The 21,473-nt window shown below is 44.1% G+C and overlaps 1 pseudogene; it reads left to right on the forward strand.

Annotated features, from left to right (window-relative positions):
- Positions 1-21,099, forward strand: part of LOC134347353 (proteinase-activated receptor 1-like) — a 73,155-nt pseudogene extending 52,056 nt beyond the window's left edge.
- The last annotated feature ends 374 nt before the right edge of the window (positions 21,100-21,473 follow it).

Raw genomic sequence — 21,473 nt, forward strand, 5'->3', positions numbered from 1 at the left:
AAGTAATACAGTACTCTAATTGTAAGGATATCAATGTAACAGGTTAGCAATGATAATACACACGTATACACAGAAATAGGGTAATAGGAATCAACCAAGCTCTATCGCAGTCTAGGGGTAAAATGATCAGTCTTAACTGAAGCAGAGTTCAGTTTAGTGCGGTTTGCAGTAATCGCTGTTGTTGTACAATTGGAGAGAGAGAGAGAGAGCTGCAATTTGGCTCAGGCAGACCTTTAATGTCTTCGCAGTTGGTTTCGGGCAGACCCTTTTACGTCTTCTAATCCCCGCTGTGGTCACCGACTGTGACCCCCTCCGTTCTGGATACGATAGTTCTTCCACAGTGAATCCGGCACCCAGGCAAGGGCGGACACACACTCCAGATTCCCACCGATCGTACCTTTACACCCTGTGAGCCTCTGGTCAGCTCCCGTGAACCGGACCTCCAAATTCCCACCACTTGTGGGGGTACACTGCTCTTTATAGGGTCTCGTGGTCTCCTGGTGTGATGCGTGCCTTAGCAAACCTGCTCTTTTTATCCCCCTGCTGGGGTATCACCTGTCCATTAAACTTCAAACAGTTCAGGTTCAAAGCAACCAGTCTGTCAATATTCTGAATTGTGTTTCTTTTCCGTTAATCCCTCTCTTCTCTCTTATTAGCATTTTGAATGTTTCTCCATTGCCTTTCTTATCTCTCTCGTTAGCGTCAATCGTCTGATAGCTTTGCTTGGTGTCACACCCCCACCCTTAAAAGGATTTTTACCAGGGTAAAAATTATGGGCATGAATGCACATTATTAGATACACACTAATATACAGGTAGTCATCAGCTATTCGGCTAATACAGAGTACTTTAAGTTTTAACACCTTGACAGACAGTCAGCAATCACATTGTCCGTTCCTTTTATATGTTTTATTTTAATATCAAATTCCTGTAAGACCAGGCTCCAACTTAGTAACCGTTTGTTTTTATCATTCAGAGTGGCCAAAAACACTAATGGATTGTGATCAGTGTAAACTATCAGTGGTTTTGGTGCTGGACAAATATAAACCTCAAAATGTTGTACTGCCAGTATGATGGCCAGTAATTCCTTCTCCACAGTGGAATAATTTCTCTGTTGGACATTAAACTTCTTAGAAAAATAAGCCACTGGGTGGTCAATCTCCTCTTTGTCTGTCTGTAACAGCACCGACCCTGCCGCTTCGCCGCTAGCATCTGTTGCTAGGGAGAAGGGTTTTGAAAAGTCAGGCACATTCAACACAGGGTGGTGACACAGAATCGCCTTCAGACTCTCGAAGGCTTGTTGACAAAGGTCGTCCCACATAAACTTCGCATTCTTCGGCAAGAGCTTAGTAAGAGGGAGGGTAATATCCGCAAAGTTTTTGCAAAACTTCCGATAGTATCCCACCATCCCCAAGAACCTTCCCAGGGCTCTCTTGTCTGTCGGGATGGGAACTTCAGAGATAACCTGCACTTTAGCCTGCATCGGTGCCAACTGCCCCTGTCCTACCACAAATCCCAGATAAGTGACCTTCGCGTGGCCGAATTCACTTTTTGCAAGGTTCACTGTCAGGTTGGCTTCAGACAGCCGTTTAAACAGTTCCTCTACTGCCACAATGTGCTCCTCCCACGTTTCACTCCAGACCACTAAATCGTCAATATACGCTTCTGCGTTCTTTAACCCTTTTATCACTGAATTAATCATCCTTTGGAAGGTCCCTGGGGCATTTTCATGCCAAAAGATAAAACATTATACTCGTATAACCCGGATGGAGTGACAAATGTTGAGATTTCTCTAGCCCGGTCAGTTAAAGGAACGCACCAGTACCCTTTTAGCAAATCGATCTTTGTGATGTACTTAGCTCTCCCCACTTTATCGATGCAATCGTCTACCCTTGGGATGGGGTAAGCATCAGTTTTTGTGATAGCATTCACTTTTCTGTAATCTGTACGGGATCGTATGCTCACATCAACTTTCGGGACAGCCACACAGGGAGACGCCCATTCCAATTTGGATGGCCTAGTAATATCTGTGGCTAGCATGTGTTCAATTTCTTTCTCCACTAGCTTGCCCTTTTCCAAGTTCATCCTATAGGGGTGTTGATTAATAGGCTGGTCTGGGGTGACGATAACATCATGTACCGGCCCTTTGCATCACCTCGGGACATCCGGACACACATTGGCATGCCGGTTAATTAGCTTTATCAGCGGCTCGCTCTGTTCGGGGGTTAAGTGAGAGAGAGACCTTATCAGCAAAGTTGGCCAAAACAATAGAGTTCTCCAATCTGGTCGGCACCATATTTATCTTTTCAAGATGGGTCTTCCCCTTATTATTTGGCACCCCAGCCTCATTAATTTTTGTGATAACACTGACTAGATCTGATTTCTGATCATGGTAAGCTTTTAACATATTAATGTGTACTAATTGTATTGGCTTATGCCTGTCCAGCATTTTGATAACATAATTCAAAGAGTCTATCTTTTTAATCACCTTGTACGGACCGTGGAATCTTGCCTGGAGGGGGTTGGTTACCACTGGAAACAGAACTAAGACCCGATCGCCCACTTGAAACACTTGTTCGCGGGCACGTCTATCGTACCACTGTTTCATTTTAGTTTGGGAGTGTTGTGGATTTTCTTTGGCAAGGTCACAGATCCTTTTAAGCCTCTCACGAAATTTTAAAACATAGTCAATTACATTGACTTGTACTGCCGGACTGGACCATTGCTCTTTCAGTAAGGTCAGGGGTCCTCTGGGCCAATGACCGAAGATGAGCTCGAATGGGCTGAACCCCAATGATTCCTGAACCGTGTCCTTTACGGCAAATAGCAGAAGAGGCAAGGCATCATCCCAGTCCCTAGCGTTCTCTTGACAATAAATTTTAATCATGGTCTTTAATGTTGCGTGGAATCTTTCCAACGCCCCTTGGGACTCTGGGTGGTACGCGGAGGCCAAAGTCTTCTTTGCTCCCATCTCATCCAACATCCGTTAGAATGTGTGAGATGTGAAGACACTCCCCTGATCTGACTGGATTTCCCTGGGCAGCCCCACTGTAGTGAAAAATTTCACAAGCGCCTTTACCACTGCGGGAGCCTTGATGCTTGCCAGGGGCACTGCCTCCGGAAACCTGGTGGCGGCGCATATCATAGTCATCACATACTCTCGCCCACTCGCAGTTCTGGGCAGGGGACTGACAAAATCCACAATTATTCAGGAAAAAGGTTCCCCGAAAGCGGGTATCGGTCGAAGGGGCGCTTTAGGCAGGCCCTGGTTCGGCTTTCCTACCACCTGACATAAATGACATCGCCTACAATATTCAACAATATCCTTCCTCATGTTCGGCCAGGAAAACTCTTTCATAATTCTATCGACTGTTTTCCTCACTCCAAAATGTCCACCGAGGGGTATCTTGTGGGCCAGGTTAAAAATCTCGTCCCTATATATTTTCGGCACTACCACCTGGTGTACCACCCCCCACTCCTCATCTGCAGGCATGGTACTTGGTCTCCACTTCCTCATTAGTACTCCCTCCTTCACATAATAGCCCACAGGTTTCCTCTTTATTTCTGCTTCGGAGAGAGCTGTCTCCGTCAAAACCATCAGCTCCTCGTCTCGTTCCTGTGCCTGTATAAATTCCTTCCTCGCTAATGATAAATCTACCTCAACTCCCTCACTTCCTTCCGCTCCACTATGCTCCTTCTTCTCACTTTCTAACCCCTCCTGGTACAAGGCTGGTAAAAACGTCTCAGCTAAATCTACATTCGCTTCGGCAGCCTTTCTGGACATGCGCCAAGTCACTGCGCAAACGGGATAAACCTGTGAGTCCATGGGCGGGTCCTCAGTCCTGGCAGGCTTGCTTGTCAGTTTTACTGCTGGGTACACATCTCCGCCTGCAAGGTCATTACCGAGTAAGACCTCCATGTCTTCCATCGGTAATTCGGGCCTCACCCCTATCGTGACCGGTCAGGAGACCAAGTCGTTTTCTAGGTGTATCTGGTGCAAAGGAACTGCTTCAGTCCCTTTCCCAATGCCTTTTATCACACTGACCCCCCCAGTCTCGGTCTCTGAACTAAAGTCTAACACCCTCCTTAAGATCAATGACTGACAAACCCCAGTGTCTCTCCAGATCCGTAGTAGAACTGGATTTGACCCCTCCTTCACTGACACCAATCCAGCCGAAATAAACTTCTCGCGCCTTTCCTGAACTCTATCAGACCTCTTCTCCCCTAGCGGTTTGTTTGCCGGCTCAATACAGCCAGTCGGAGTCGTCGTTTTTCCTTTCTCCGTCTCCTTCTTTGGGGCAAACCACCTGGACGCAATGTGACCAGCTTTCCCACAATTATAGCATACAACCCCAGGAGACTTCCTACCAAACTGCTTCCTGTCTTCCTTATCCTTCTCACTAGTCCCCGACTTACTTTCTGGCTTTTCCGGCAGACTATCTCTGTCCTCTCAACTACCCTTCTGGTAGCTTTTACTTGGGGTAAACTTTGTTTTGTGTGTTAATGCGTACTCATCCACTAACTTAGCAGTTGCGGCTAAGGTTTCTGCCTCTTTCTCATCTAGATAGGGCCTCATACCTTCAGGGACACAACCTTTAAACTGCTCAATCAGTATTAGCTATAGCAGTCTGTCATAATCCCCACTGACCCCTTTCGAGGTGCACAATACATCTGCATCTCACGGGCAAACTCTAAGTACGTGCAGCCCCACTGCTTCCTCACATTCCAGAACCTCTGCCGGTATGCCTCCGGGACCAACTCATAAATCCTGACTATCGCCTCTTTCACCACATCATACCTCTGGGCATCTTCTGCGGACAATGCCGAGTAAGCTTGCTGAGCCTTCCCCTTAAGTATGCTCTGAAGCAAAACAGCCCACTTATCCCTCGGCCAGTCCTCACTTGCAGCGACTTTTTCAAAATGTAGAAAGTACCAATCAACATCGGCCTCCTCAAATGGGGGAACCAACCTAACCTCCTGGGTCGCCCTGAACCCTCCATCTTGGTTTGGCATTTGGCCCCTCTCTAGCATCATCCTTAACTTCTCCAGCTCAAACTCCGTTTCCTTCTGCTTCTCTCTCTCTTTCCGTTCTAACTGCTTGTCTTTCTCTTCTCGTTCCAACTGCTGTACCCTCTCTTCCCGTTCCAACTGCTGTACCCTCTCTTCCCGTTTCAACTGCTGTACCCTCTCTTCCCGTTCCAACTGCTGTACTCTCTCTTCCCGTTCTAACTGCTTTTTTTGGAACTTGTGCTCGAGTCTCAATTTTTCCATCTGCAGCTTCACTGCTTCTCCACCAGGTTTTCTCATAGACACCAGCTCCAGCTCCCCGTGGGGAAACACACCTTTAGATACATAATGCTCAATGATAGCTCTGTGCATCTCTGCTCTCCTCATTGTCGACTTCCCCTTAAAAAGATTCAAACGTTTGGCAACAGTCACCAATTCTGATTTCCTGGCATCCTCTAATGCCTCCAAGGTTGGCGCCTTTAGAAATTCCTCAATCTCCATTTCTGCTGTTTGCCCTTTCTTTCTTTCGGGAATTTTAACCCAATCAATTTACCCAGTCCCAAATTTGGCGTTCAAAATCCCGGACGAGAACCCCACTTATGTAACGTACCTCGTAACTGGGTTGCCAAGCCAGCAGAAATGGAACGCTCGTTGGAGTCTGGATTACTAGGAACTAATAAAGTTTTATTAAAGACATAAGTAATACAGTATTCTAATCATAAGGATATCAATGTAACAGGTTTGCAATGATAATACACACATATACACAGAAATAGGGTAATAGGAATCAACCAAGCTCTATCACAGTCTAGGGGTAAAATGATCAGTCTTAAGTGAAGCAGAGTTCAGTTCAGTTTAATGCAGTTCGCAGTAATTGCTGTTCTTGTACCATTGGAGAGAGACAGATGCAATTTGGCTCAGGCAGACCTTTGATGTCTTCGCAGTTGGTTTCAGGCAGACCCTTTTATGTCTTCTAATCCCTGCTGTGGTCACCGACTGTGACCCTCCATTCCGGATACGATCGTTCTTCTGCGGTGAACCCAGCACCCAGGCAAGGACGGACATACACATACTCCAGGTTCCCACCGATCGTACCTTTACACCCTGTGAACCTCTGATCGGTTCCCGTGAACCAGACCTCCAAACTCCCACCACTTGTGGGGGTACACTGCTCTTTCCAGGGTCTCGTGGTCTTGTGGTGTGATGCGTGCCTCAGCAAACCTGCTCTTTTTATCCCCCTGCTGGGTATCACCTGTCCATCAAACTTCAAACAGTTCAGGTTCAAAGCAACCGGTCTGTCAATATTCTGAATTGTGTTTCTTTTCGTTAATCCCTCTTTTCTCCCTTATTAGCATTTGAAATGTTTCTCCATTGTCTTTCTTATCTCTCTCATTAGCATCAATCATCCGATAGCTTTGCTTGGCGTCACAATAGGTTTTTTCCAGAAAATGTAAGGTATGAAAGCAAACATGCAATGTCCAAACAAACGCTCCCTCCTCTAAATCACGTGCTCTTGTAAGCTTCTCATCTAACTACATCAGCAAACTAACAAAGTACTCTGGTTTCCATTTAGTCATATTACATAGAAACATAGAAACATAGAAAATAAGTGCAGGAGTAGGCCATTCGGCCCTTCGAGCCTGCACCGCCATTTATTATGATCATGGCTGATCATCCAACTCAGAACCCCGCCCCAGCCTTCCCTCCATACCCCCGATCCCCGTAGCCACAAGGGCCATATCTAACTCCCTCTTAAATATAGCCAATGAACTGGCCTCAACTGTTTACAAAGGTTTACAATTTACAAAGGTTTACAATTTACAATTTACAAATTCATGAAGACTTCAGAGTTACAGATATACAATATTTCCACATTCCAGAACTTTGCAAAGCAGGACCATGAAATTTAAAAGGGGGTGGGGGTGATGCAAGAATTTGAGAGTAGTCAAACGTGAAACAAAGATTGGCTCTAAATGCTTCTATAGTTGCAGGAAAGGGGGAGACAAGAACATGCAAGAGTGAATACAGTCCTTTAACAATTGAGATAGGATAAATAATACTGAAAAATAAGAAAATAGCAGAGAAAGTGAATGGTTTGTGTCTGCTTCATGGGAGAAATCAGAGAAAAACTTTTAGAAATTGTAGAGAATAACAAATCAAAGGAGAATGAAAACCTGAAAGAAATTAACATTAGTAAAGAAATAGTGTTGAAGAAATTAGTGGGGCAAAAAGCCAATAAATCCCCATCAGCTGATGACATAATCCTACTGTGGTGGAGATGGCTGTGGATACAGTACACTGTTACCAAAGTTCAAAGTAATTTATTATCAAAATATGTTACCGTATACTGTACACATTGAGGTTCATTTTCTTGCAGACATTTAAAGGAAAAGAGAAATACAACGTAATTTACAAAGAACTATATTTGAACAGACAAAGACTGACAAACTATCAATGTGCAAAAGAAGACTGAAAAAAGTCACTGAAAACAGGAGTTGTAAAGAGTCCCTGAAAGCCAGTCCGTAATGGTAGGTCATTCTAGAAAATCCATTAATCCTAGGGTGGGCCCCACAGACTGGAATATGACAGATCTAAGCACAGTATTTCCAGAAGATGGAAACTGAAAAGTGGGGACTGTAATGCAGTTAATCTGACATCCATGGTATAGAAGATACTTGGAGCTATGAATAAAGAAGTGGTAACAGAAAATAAAAATGTCAAAGTCAAATTCATTGTGCACATGTATATGTAGGTGCAATGAGAACCTTACTTGCTGAAGCATCACAAGCCAAGCAAAAGAGCATGAAATAGTTTCACACAGGGATAGATAAATCACTGTGCAAGACGTTACTCCTTACTGCAGGGCATTACCGCAACATCAATACTTAATGGAGCAGGGACTTGTACACCAATGGGATGGAATCGGTGCCCGTTGATTTATGTTGATGAAGAATGTAACACGGCTCTGAAATGCAGGACCCCAGTGAATCCATCAACTGATCATAATCGCTAAAGCAAGTTAAAATCGAAGAACTCTGTGATTGGTTCAGTTGAGTGATTAGATTTTTTGAGTGATTAGGATAGGGTAAGAGTTCGGCACGGACTAGAAGGGTCGAGATGGTCTGATTCTGTGCTGTAATTGTTATATGGTTATATATGTTGCTTTCCGAGGGGACAGATGTATTGAGATCTCTGATTGAATAGTGATCAACGCACAACGTTTACATTGATCTACCGGGAGTTCTTGGGTCCGAGTCTGAGAAAGTATCAGAACTATCCGTAAAATGCTCCTCTCGGCGATTAACGTTGTTAGTTCTTTTGTTTTACTTTGAGTAAAAGCTGATTGCTCGTTATAACAACATACATCAAAGTTGCTGGTGAACGTTCACCAGCAACTTTGATGTATGTTGCTTGAATTTCCAGCATCTGCAGAATTCCTGTTGTTTGCTCGTTATAACAATTCTCTTTGCTTCACGTTGAGGAGAAATTGAGGTCAAGGTAGGCGACTTAAATGTCTCTGACTGGTTGGTAGGTAATGGTTTTGCTCCCCGCCCCGGAACGGTACACATTGATTATAATAACCGTATATGATTAACAGGAAAAGCTATGTCCCCTTTAAGAACACTCCCCATACTCGCAGACAAGTAACGCGATCCAGGAAGTGTGGGATTGAACTGCAACAGGGAAACGTAATCTTCGAGCTGAAAACGTCTGATAAGCTTCTAAAGCTAAAATAGAGAGAAGACAGTGGAAAAGAAGCGGGCGGTTCGCAGACTGGATTTCATTTATAGCCGGATACGGATTGTGAAGTGAATCGCGAATCCTCTCATTCTGGATGTCCCGGAAATTTCAGCTGGTGCTATGGATCATCCTGGCTTCTGTGGTCTCAGCTCTCCAACCTGGGAAGAAGTGGGTCTACAGAAAGCGGAGGGAGTGGTGGGGAGTTGGGTATGTGTGTGTTGGGGGTAGATTCTGAATGCTAGCGGTAGAGGAAGAGGAAGGCGATAGGGCAAATGGGGCGAGCGAGTTGGAGATATCAAGAAGTTCATAATAGAAAGTATAGAACAGATCACTTCTGCTTCCAGTAGACCTGCACAGAACTCACTTATCTCGTTGATTTGTAATTTTAAGTCTCGGGGAACGTTCGGCGCTGTAACCTTGTAAACCACTGATTTTGTTTTGTTTTTTGTCCATGTACAGTATTTGGTGAAAAACAATCATGTAAAGGTTGTCAATGGGAATTACAACTGTCTAAAGCCAAAAATTAGAGTGAGCAAATCCAACAGAAAGTCAGTCATCCCATTAATCATGGCCCATATTACTACGTTAATTTCAGGATAGGTCCTGACTGTTCTGTTCGAGTTTAGCAATAACTCGAAGAGAGCTTGGAACCAAGTAACCGCCAAACGAAGAGGGCGAGGTTGCGTGCCAGCCTCACGTAAATCGAAGGACTGGACGCGGAGCCAAAGTTAGTGCTGAAGTGAAAAGTGCGAAGGAGGAAAAGGTTTATCAAGGGGGAATCACACTTCTGGCCAAGAAAGATCCTTTAACTTCGCATCAAACCAAAGCGAATAGAAGTAGAGCACCATAAACGAATGGAGTTGCTAATGTAACGTTACTTTAGATTATTATTCTGCAGATCCAAACGAATAGCTCCTGAACTGAGATGTCACTATTTGAATCGGTCTAATGCCTATCACTCTCCACTTAAAGATTGTCCAGTGCTGCTTAGGTTCACTGTGAACCAGAGCAGTTCTTCATTTGCTAGTGAGTCTGATACCAGACGTCCAGCACATCCTTCTATTACCCTCCAACCCAGATGAATTCCACTTTGATTGCCTGGCGCCATATTTATGTCTGACAAAATAATTTGAGAAGAAAAAAGGCTAAAGTTTTAAAAGTTGAAAACATTTGAGTTTCCTGTATTAACATGGCAACTATCACATTCTGTGAATATACAAGGGAGCAAAAGGGGCTTGTTTTGCCCTTGTTGATTTGTTCCTGCTTGTGTTGTTCTGCTGAACACTGAAGGCTTGCTATGTTGATGCTGTAACACTTGCCGTCTGCCCCCAGCATATTCCTAAGGTTGTGTTGGTTGTTTTTTTTTATATTTCAAAATATACTTTATTCAAAAATAAATATATACAATAAACCATTCAATAACTTTTCATCCTTTACATACGTTTCCATTATACTCGGTACATATCCTTATTTATAGCCACCCACGTGGCACTCCAGTAGTTCAGCTTAGCACATCATTGCTGAGGGGTATACTCCCCGCCCACCGACCCCTCCCACTCCCACGGGTGGAGAAACCTATACTGTGGTCCTTCCCCACCGGGCCCTTGCGGTGGCTGCACCGAGTTTCAGTGCGTCCCTCAGCACGTACTCTTGCAGCCGAGATTGTGCCAGTCGGCAGCATTCTCCCACGGACATCTCCATGTGCTGGTAGGTCATCAAGTTTCGGGCCGACCAAAGAGCGTCTTTCACCGAGTTGATGATCTGCCAGCAGCACCGGATGTTGGTCTCCGTGTGCGTCCCCGGGAACAGCCCGTAGATCAGAGAGTCCTCTGTTACGCAGCTGCTGGGGATAAAACGTGACACTAGCCCGTCCATCTTCCTCCACACCCTCTTTGCGAACTGGCAGTGTGCAAAGAGGTGGGTCACAGACTCCTCCTCACTGCAGTCCTCCCGTGGGCAGTGGGGTGCGGAGACAACGTTCCGGGCGTACAGGAGGGCTCTGACTGGGAGGGCCCCTCTCACCGCCAGCCAGGCGAGGTCTTGGTGCCTGTTGGTTAGATCTGGCGATGAGGCAGATGAACTGGACAGTCTGTTCAGGGAACCACCCCACTGTGTCCATCACGTCCTTCTCCTGCAGTGCCTGCAGGACACTACGTGCCGACCACTGCCTGATGGCCCTGTGGTCAAAGGCGTTCTCCTGGAAGAACTTTGCTACGTAGGACAGGTATGCCGGCAACGACCAGCTGACTGGGGCGTTGCGCGGGAGTGGGGCCAGACCCATCCTTCGTAGCCAGGGCGACAAGTAGAACCTGGGCACATAGTGGTACTTGGTGCCCACATACCTGGGCTCTACACACAACCTGATGCAGCCACATACGAAGCTGGCCATCAGGGTGAGGGCGACATTGGGGACGTTCTTGCCCCCGTTGTCCAGGGACTTGTGCATGGCGGTCCGTCTCACCCGCTCCATCTTGGATCCCCAGACGAATCTGAAGACAGCCCGGGTGATTTCCGAGCTGTAGGAGCGGGGGACGGGCCAGACCTGCGCCAAGTACAGCAGCCCTGAGAGCACCTCACACCTGATGACCAGGTTCTTGCCCGTTATCGACAGGGAGCGCCCTCCCCACAGTCCCAGTTTCTGTTTCACCTTGGCAGTCCGCTCCTGCCAGTTCTTGTTGCACGCCTCAGCCCCTCCGAACCAGATCCCCAACACCTTCACGTGGTCAGACCTGATGGTGAAGGGGACGCTGGATCGGTCGGGCCAGTTGCCGAAGAGCATGGCTTCGCTCTTCGTGCGGTTGACCCTGGCCCCCGACGCTAGCTCGAACTGTTCGCAGGTGCCAATCAACCTGCGAACTGACCTCGGATCAGAGCAGAAGACGGTGACGTCGTCCATGTACAGGGAGGTTTTCACTTGGGTCCCTCCACTGCCTGGCAGCGTCACCCCTCTGACGCCCTCATCCCTCCTGATGGCTTCCGCAAAGGGTTCTATGCAGCAGACAAACAGGACAGGGGAGAGGGGACAGCCCTGCCTGACTCCAGACCTGATGGGGAAGCTGTCTGTTTCCCACCCGTTGACCTGGACTGCACTACGGATGTCTGAGTAGAGCAGTCTGATCCAATTCCGGATTCCCTCCCCAAATCCCATTTTGGAGAGCACGTCCGCCATGTACGTGTGCGATATCCTGTCGAAGGCTTTCTCCTGGTCCAAGCTGATCAGGCAGGCGTCCACCCCGCTGTCCTGCACGTAGGCGATGGTGTCCCTCAGCAGCGCGAGGCTGTCTGAGATCTTCCTGCCCGGTACAGCACAGGTTTGGTCCGGGTGGATCACCTGTCCCAGAGCAGACTTGACCCTGTTGGCGATAGCCTTGGACAGTTGTTAATGCAAAAGGTGCTGTTCACGCTAAGTTTTCATGTATCTGAATCTGTTTCTGGCTCGACATTATACCCAAAAGGTGCATCTCAACTATACCATGAGCCATCAACTGAGGTTGTCCGCACAGATCTTGAAATGAACCATGAAAATAAAAAACATACCGACAAAAAAAATACTTTTTGTCAGAACTGACATTTTAGCTAAGATGACAGAACATAAAAAAAGTGAACACTTATTCACATGTACTTATCCTGATTAGAGGGGTAAATCACAGTTCTCTTCATAAGCAATCAACTCCTTACAAAGCATGCATCAGCACAGATGTTTATTCAGAAATTACTCATCATGTGTAAATTATACGGTGTGTTGTGGCTGGTGATAAAAGTTGTTACAGTGATAGGCGTTAAGTACTTTAGAAACTTTTAAGAGGTGGAAGGGATCAAGGGTGTAAGGATTAGACAGGAAAGGGGAGCTGAAGTCATGATATTGAATAACGGAGCCGGCTCAGGTGGTCTTGTCATCCACTCCTACTCCTATTTCCATTATTTCTCAATTATTCTGTGTGTTAAGCTTGTTTTTAATGAAGTATTCGGACTTCCATCTTCTGCGTTTTACTTTGACAGTTCAGGGTTCTAATCTCATCCCATAAAAATTCACACAACATTTGAGCGAAAACTTTTGTTCAGTTTTTTCAAACCATTTATCATTTCAAGCTGAAATAAAGTATGCCAGGGAACCATTTCAAAGAACTATAGAGTTTTTAATGGCAAGTGCTAACAAAGTGACCACTAGGTGAATTTTCTGGGTCTTATGCTGCTGTAGCCCACCCGCTTCAAAGTTTGATATGTTGTGCATTAAGTTGCTCTTCCGCACACCACTGTTGCAATTTATAGTTATTTGAGTTACTGACACCTTCCTCTCAGCTTGAACCAGTCTCGTTGATCTCCTCTGAACTCTCTCATTAACAAAGCGTTTTCGCTCACAGATCAGCCGCTCACTGGTTGTTTTTTCCCCCCTCTTTCTCACTCCATTCTTTGTAAACTTTAGAGACTCTTCTGCAGAAAAATCCCAGGAGATCAGCTGTTACTGAGGTAGTCAAACCACCCTTTCTGGCGTCAACAATCATTCCACAGTCAAAGTCACCTAGATCATATTTTTTCCCCATTCTGATGTTTGGTCTGATATACAACTGAACATCTTGAGCATGTCTGCGTGCTTTTATGCATTGAGTTGCTGCCACATGATTGACTGATTAGATACGTATGTGTATTAACAAGGAGGTGTACCTAATAAAGAAGCCACTGAGTGTACTTTTGGATATTGAGGGAAATGTGGGATAAATGCAGGAAATGCATTAGTGCAGGAAATGGCACTGATGTAAAAGATCAGCCACAATTTTCACAGAGCAGTTAGAGAGGGCTGAATGGCCACCTAGTTATGAATTTACTCTTCAATTAAATGTACCCTACCTTTCATAAAAGCCTATTATGCTTTCATTGTTATGACATCTTTTAAATCCATATTTAATGTTTACATACACACTGATGATGAATGGTTGGTTAAGCTGCTGGAGCCACTGACCTTGATTCTGAATCTATCTATGGCCTCCATCTGAGTACAATGCCCTCTATGTAGCTGCTTTTTTTTATTTTAATAACTGTAACTGTTCTTATTGTAACATTTGTATTTTAGTGACTATTTATGTTTGTACATTTCACATTTAACATATTTTTGACATAACATTTTCCAACCCCTACTAATGTCTTCCTCAACCCCTTCATTAAACTATTTCATCTTAGGGTACAAAGGCACTGTACAAAAGCAGTCTCCAACACCAGCTATACGTTCAGCCTCTCCCCACCCCGCAGCTCACTTGCTTTCAATACCTGATCTTTGCTTGGCTATGTAAAGCAGTCCATGTACCTAGCTTTCCCTGGTAATGCTCCCCAGTGCTTAGCCTGAGCATTGGTTGTGCTTTGTACACCATGCAGAGCTCTCCAATTTCGTCAACTTTACCTCCTACTCCACCTGGCCCATAAATTCACTTGGTTCATTTCAGACACCCCTCTCCCCTTTCTTGATATCTCTGTCTCTAACTGCTGACCAACATCTTTTATAAACCTACTGCTTCCCATGGCTACACACATCAAAGTTGCTGGTGAACGCAGCAGGCCAGGCAGCATCTCTAGGAAGAGGTGCAGTCGACATTTCAGGCCGAGACCCTTCGTCAGGACTAACTGAAGGAAGAGTGAAGAAGGAAGATTCCCATGGCTATCTTGACTATACCTCTTCCCACCCTATCTCCTTTAAACATATTATTCCCTTTTCTCAGTTCCTTCGTCTAGAGCGCATCTGGTCCCAGGATGCCGCTTTCCTGTCCAGAACATCAAAGATGTCCTCTTACTTCAAAGAACAGGGTTTCCCTTCCTCCACCATTGATGCTATCCTCAACCAAATCTCCATTTCCCAAACATTTGCTCTTACCCCATCTGACCACCACCTTAACAGGGATAGAGTTACCTACCACCCCATGAGCCTCTGCATCCAACACATCATTCTCTGCAACGCCTGCCACCTCCGAAGGGATCCCATCACCAAACATACCTTTACCATCCCCCTCCTCTACTTTCCACAGGGATTACTCCCTCTGTGATTCGCTTGTCCATTCAGCACTCCTCATTCCCCCCCCCCGCCTACCTTCTGCTTTCCACAGAGTTCACTCCCTCCATGATTCCCTTGTCTGTTTGTTCCACCCCACTAATCTCCCTCCTGGCACTCTTCCCTGCAAGTAACCAAAGTAACATGCCCATTTACCTCCTTGCTCACCTCCATTCAGGGCCCCAAACAGTCCTTCTAGGAGTGGCAACAATTATTCCTGATGACAGCAATGAGAAGAGAGCTTGGCCAGGATGGTGGTGGGGGGAGGGGGGCGGGTGCGAGGGTCCATGATGATGGATGCTGCTTTCCTGTGACAGCACTTCGTGTAGACGTACTCAATGGTGGAGAGAGTTTTACCTGCGATGGACAGGGCTGTATCCATTACTTTTAGTAGGCTTTTCCATTCCAGGGCATTGGTGTTTCCACGCCAGGCCATGATGCAGCCAGTCAATAAACTCTCCACCACATTTATAGAGGTTTGTCAAAGTATTAGATGACATGCCGAATCTTCACAAACTTCTAAGAAAGTAGAGGTGCTGCTGTGCTTTCTTTGTAATGGCAGTTACATACTGGACCCCCGACAAATCCTCTCTAATGATAACACCAAGGAATTTAAAGTCGCTGACCCTCTCTGCAGAAAACATTTTCTTCTAATCTCTAATATACATTTTGATAATTATTAGCATTGATCTTTCTTCATCACAAAAATCACAAGCAAATTCTTTCCCTATATGCCTTTAAAGACTTCTATAATTTTTAAAAATTCTATTTAACTTTTATAAATGTGGTATTCTTTGTATTTAATATATATGTAGCCAGTTTCTCACTTACTTCAATTATTAACTAAGAACTGTATTTTATTTTTTCATTCTAGATCAGGGGTTCCCAACCCTTTTTTTATGCCATGAACCAATACCATTAAGCAAGGGGCCCATGAATCCCAGATTGGGATTCCCTGTTTTAGATAAAGATGCTGTTTTTTCATAAAATAATAATTAATAGGAAAATATGGGAATTGGTATGAAAGTCTATTTTTGAATTCACAATCCAAGCTACATAATGTTCCAGGTTACTTTAAACTATCACTGGTGAAATGAAAGAAATGTGTCAGAAAATTAATATGTGTTTTTTCCAGAATTAGCAATGCAGCAACCAAATCATCTATTTTTGTTTATTGGTTGTGTTCCTCATATTGGCCCATACACTCAATGGCCACTTTATTAGGGCATACCTGTACACCCGCTCTTTGGACAGATGGCCTCATCCTGTTCCCAACACTGACCTGGACCCTAGGGTTCAGTTCTGTCTAAATTTAGCTTGATTGCTTTGCATTTGGGTAGAGGTCTTTATGTCCAATTGTAAGGTGCACTATGGTGAACGACTGGAAGATCACGTGCAAAATCGCCCTCGCCAGCGCAGATTGTGCATATATAATAGGAATATCTAAGAGTTGTACTGTATATCTGATGGTTTTTGATGAAAATGTTTCAGGCATATTATCTATCCATGATAAATGAATGATTCTAGCTGTACCTCGTTGCTTCTGCAAATTTACCCAAGGTTGCATATAGTTAAACTGCTGCAGCATATTTTAAAATACGTATTCACTTTTAGTAGTTTTGATTTCTATTTCGCTTCTTTATCCCATGTGCATACTCCCATTTTCTTGCGCAGGAATTTAAATATAGTTGATATTCTTGTTCTCCGGACTCTGCACTCAGTGGCCATTTTATTAGGCACACTTGTACACCTGCAAAAAACAAAAAAAAACATTTAGCGTGTGGCAGTTCTGTAGGCAAAAATGACTTGTTAATGAGAGAGCTCAAGAGAATGGCCAGACTGGTTCAAACTGACAGAAAGCCAGCTGTGACTTAAACAACCACACTTTAAAACAGTGGGCGTGCAGAAGAGCATCTCTGAAAGCACAACACATTGAACCTTGAAGTGGATGGACTATAGTAACTGAAGACCATGAATGTACATTTAATGGCCACTTTATTAAGTACAGGGTGTATATTTTTAGGGGATATATCATGTCTTTCAGGGGTATACATGGAGTGTGTTTATATATATAAAATATGTGTGTGCTTTGTGCTGTGTATGACTGTTAGTACCATGTTTTGTACCTTGGCCCTGGAGTAACACTGTTTCATTTGGCTGTATTCAATAATGTTTGAATGATAATTAAACTTGAAATTTAGCACTAACTGAGGTAGAACTCAGTGGGTCAAGCAGAAACAAGATGGTCATGTTTCAGATCAAGAGGCTGCATGAGGACTTAAAGTGTAGATGGAAGAACGTCACTATATAAAAGTGATAGTGAGGGCTGAGACAAAGGCTGGTACATGACCGGTTGGGAGTGGTGGTTTGTTATGGTGAGTGAGGACAGATGGACCCAGGAGGGGAATAGAGAAGTTTTCTGATGGAGACTCAGGTGATAAGAAGAAACAATGAGGAGAAAAAGACCAGACGATGCTTACGTGTGTCCAAGGTTCCTCGCTGGCTGCTCATTTAAATTCATTTGAGAGCGAAGACAGCTGAATACATCAACCAGCCCTTAATTGTTCATTAGGGTCTACTTTCATGTATTATTTTGGCATAATCCATAGATTTTATCACTCTCACTCAACTTAAGGCAAAGGGTGAAATTGATTTTCTGGCTGTTTAGTGCCTTGTTTAAAAAGGGAAACAGGATGATAATACTAAATGAGGTAATCTTGCTATATATTTATTGAGATACAGCAGAGAGTAGTCTTTTGAGCCATGCCACCCAGCAACCTCTGATTTAACCATAGCCTAATTACGGGACAATTTTCAATGACCAATTAACCTACCAACCGGTATGTCTTTGGACTGTGGGAGGAAACTGGAGCACCCAGAGGAAACCCATGTGGTCATGGGGAGACCGTACATGCTCCTTACAGACAGTGGCAGAAATTGAACCCGGGTCGCTGGCACTGTAAAGAATTGTGCTAACCAGTACATATTGAGACCACAGCTGAAGTTGTTTTGGCCTTTTTTTGCCAAGGAAAGATATACTGTACTTAGCATAATGTATGGGATTCATGAGATAAAATTGCTTTTGTATAAAGAAAAATATGAAATGTTTCAAAGAATTAAAAGTGACCTAATTGAAGTACTGCGAAACAACAATAATCTGTGATCTGACCATTCTGGAATCCTGATTGTGATGATGGTTCAGCAGCTGGCTCCTTCTGACTTGCCAAGGCCACATTTCCTGTGCTCTTTTCCAACTGGCTAAGGCCTTGGTTTCAGTGCTACCTTCCAAGTCACTGGGCTCCCTTCTGATTAGCAGAAACTCTCAATTTCTGTGCTCCCTTCCAACTTTGGGCCCTGGTTTCCACTCTCCCCTCTTATCAGCTGGAGGCCTGGTTCCCTTCCTTCCATTCAACTTACTAGGACCCTGGTTCCTGTGTCTCATTCAGATTGCTAAGGCCAACTTCAAAGTTCAAAGTAAATTTATCATCAAAGTATCCTGAGATTCATTTCGTTGCAGGCATTCACAGTGGAACAAAGAAATACAATAGAATTAATGAAAAACTACACACAAAGACTGACAAGCAACCAATGTGCAAGAGAAGACAACCCGCAAATGCAAAAATAATAAATAAATAAAGAAGAGATAAATAGATAGTACTGAGAACATGAGTTGTAGAGTCTTTGAATGTGCGTCCATAAGTTCTGTTCAGTGATCAGTTCAGAGTTGAGGTGAGTGAAGTCATCCATGCTGGTTCAGAAGCCTGATGGTTGAAGAGTAATAACTGTTCCTGAACCTGGTTATGTGGGACCTAAGGCTCTTGTACCTCCTTGTGATGACAACAGTAAGAGGAGAGCATAGCCTGATTGGTGGGAGTCCTTGATGATGGATGCTGCTTTCTTGTGGCAGCGCTCCTTGTAGATGTGCTTGGCAAAGGCTTCCTGTGATGGACTGGGTTGTATCCGCCACTTTATGTGGGCTTTCCATTCTTGGGCTTTTTTTTTCCATACCAGGCTGTGATGCAACCGGTCAGGATGCTCCCCACTGTGCATCAATGGAAATTTGTTAAAGTTTTAGATGACATGCCAAATCTGCACAAACCTCTGAGAAATTAGAGGTGTTGCCATGCCTTTTTGAAATGGCACTTTTGTGTTGGTCCCAGGAAAGATCCTCTGAAATGATAATGTCAAGGAATTTAAAGTTACTGACCCTCTCCACCTCCAATCCTCTGATGAAGGTTGGCTCATGAACCCCTGATTCCTTCCTCCTGTAGTCAATAATCAGCTCTTTGGTTTTGCTGACATTGAATGAGAGGTTGTTGTTGTGGAACCATTCAACCAGATTTTCAGTCCCCCATCTGTATGCCAATAGATTACCACCTTTGATTGGACCAACAACAGTGATGACATCAGCAAATTTAAATGTGTTATTGATGCTTTAGCATCACAATCATCGGTATAAAGTGAGTAGAACAGGGGGCTAAGCACACAGCCTTGCTCTGCAACCACACACCCAGGTTCTCTTTAAATTGACCAGAGTCCTGTTTCCCACTCTTATTCTACAGTTAGCAAGTTTACTGGGAAATGTACTATCATAGTGCAAAACATCAAAAAAAAGTGAATTTAAAATGTGTTGGGATATTAATAGAACTAACACCCAGCAATCTGGAAAATCCATTGGTTATATTATTTATTTAAAGGTACAAAATGGTACCAGGCCCTTGCAACCCAATGAGCCCCCACCACTCAACTACACCCATGTGACCAATTAACCTGCTACCCATCCATCTTTGGAGTGTGGGAGGAAACCCACATGGTCACGGGGGGGGGGGTGGGTCAGGGAGAGGGACATACCAACTCCTTACAGAGAGCAGCAGAATTGAACACGGGTCGCTGGCACTGTAATAGCATTTCATTAACCTCTCTGCTACCATGCATGCCACCCACTGAACTTAGAGTTGTACCGCATCATGCATATCCAAAACACATTTATTACCTTAGGCGATTTAACAGGACAGACTATAGCTGGAACTATTCACATGCAGGACTGAGATAGGGAAGACTGCATGCCTCAGGAGTTATTGATCTTTGCAATTCTCTGCATCTGGTTGAAGAGGTTGAATGTATTGCTCCTTCCCTTAGTCCTTACGTTCTTTATTGTTATCATTTAGTGGCATACCTATGTCTAAATATTGTTTTCTTCCATTTGCAGAGAAAAATTCAAGTTCCGAGGACGATTTATCCCCCAGAACCTTTGCTGGAGACTGGATTAACATTACACAGCAGAGAATGTCAAGACAAGGATTTAATGAAAACTGCACCAAGAACTCAAGTAGTTATGAAGCAGTCAGAGTTTCAGAAACAGCAAAGCAATATCTGACGAGTGTATGGATGACGTCAGTTATCCCCTTTATTTACACATTTGTATTTGCCGCGAGCTTGCCTCTTAACTTCCTGGCAATCCTAATATTCCTCTTAAAAAAAGGGTTTACAAATCCAGCAGTGATTTACATGACAAACTTGGCTGTGGCTGATTTGTTATTTGTGCTACTGCTTCCTCCAAAGATTTCCTACCACTTTTTGGGTAATGACTGGGCATTTGGCTCTTTTACGTGCCAAATGGTTACCGGCAGCTTTTACACATACATGTACTGTTCAGTGCTGTTGATGATGTGCATTAGTATTGACCGATTTCTTGCTGTGGTTTATCCAATCAAATCCTCCACTTGGAGGACCCAGAGACGGATAGTAGCACTTTGTCTCATCGTGTGGCTTCTAGCTATTTGTGGTGCTATGCCATTCTTCTTAACTGAGCAAGCTGTGTATGTGATAGACCTAAATATTACAACCTGCCATGATGTGTTACCTCTCTCAGTACTGCAAAGTTATTCTGTCTACCATGTTCCCTCTTCTTGTATTCTGTTCTTCGTAATTCCCCTGACTGTAACGACAGTCTGTTACTCAAGCATTATCTCAACCCTTTATTCACAAAGTACGGTAAACCAGTATGGGAAGAGACAAGCTTTCTTTCTAGCTATTATTATACTTGGTGTGTTTCTTGTCTGTTTTACACCAACTAATATAATTTTGCTGATACACTATCTTCATTTTTCACATGGACCAAGTGATTCCCTGTATTTTGTCTACATGCTATGTGTGTGCATAGGCAGTGTGAGCTGCTGCCTTGATCCATTGATTTATTATTATGCTTCATCAATGGTCTAGAAACAATTGCGTCACGTTCTACATTCAGTTAAAGTTGAAAGCTTTCAAATAAGAGAGCTGATGGATAAAATGAAGACTTCCACTCCTCATCCATGAATCTGCAGCATGTTATTAGGAAAGCATAACAAATATATCTGAGGGCTTGATTTTGGTAATCTCATGAACTATAGCTGATTTCCAACACTCAGATGCAGGACAACTAAGACCAAATTAGGTTGAATATTTTTGCATATTTTTTCACTGTGAATGTCTGTGGACAAGTATCACAGCTACATTTGGCCAAACCATCTTATTTGTTCTGTGATTCTCACAGTATCTATGCATCCTTTAAGCCAATTGGTTTTACAATGGAGTGGAAGGTTCCAACCATAGCAATTTTATTTACTAATGCCTTAAGCACTTTCATATATAAAAACTCTGAGAACAGAATGATAAGTAACAGTGACGACTGCTTCTCTTGTATGAGAACG

Source organism: Mobula hypostoma, chromosome 5 (assembly GCF_963921235.1).
Source record: "Mobula hypostoma chromosome 5, sMobHyp1.1, whole genome shotgun sequence".
Taxonomy (NCBI): domain Eukaryota; kingdom Metazoa; phylum Chordata; class Chondrichthyes; order Myliobatiformes; family Myliobatidae; genus Mobula; species Mobula hypostoma.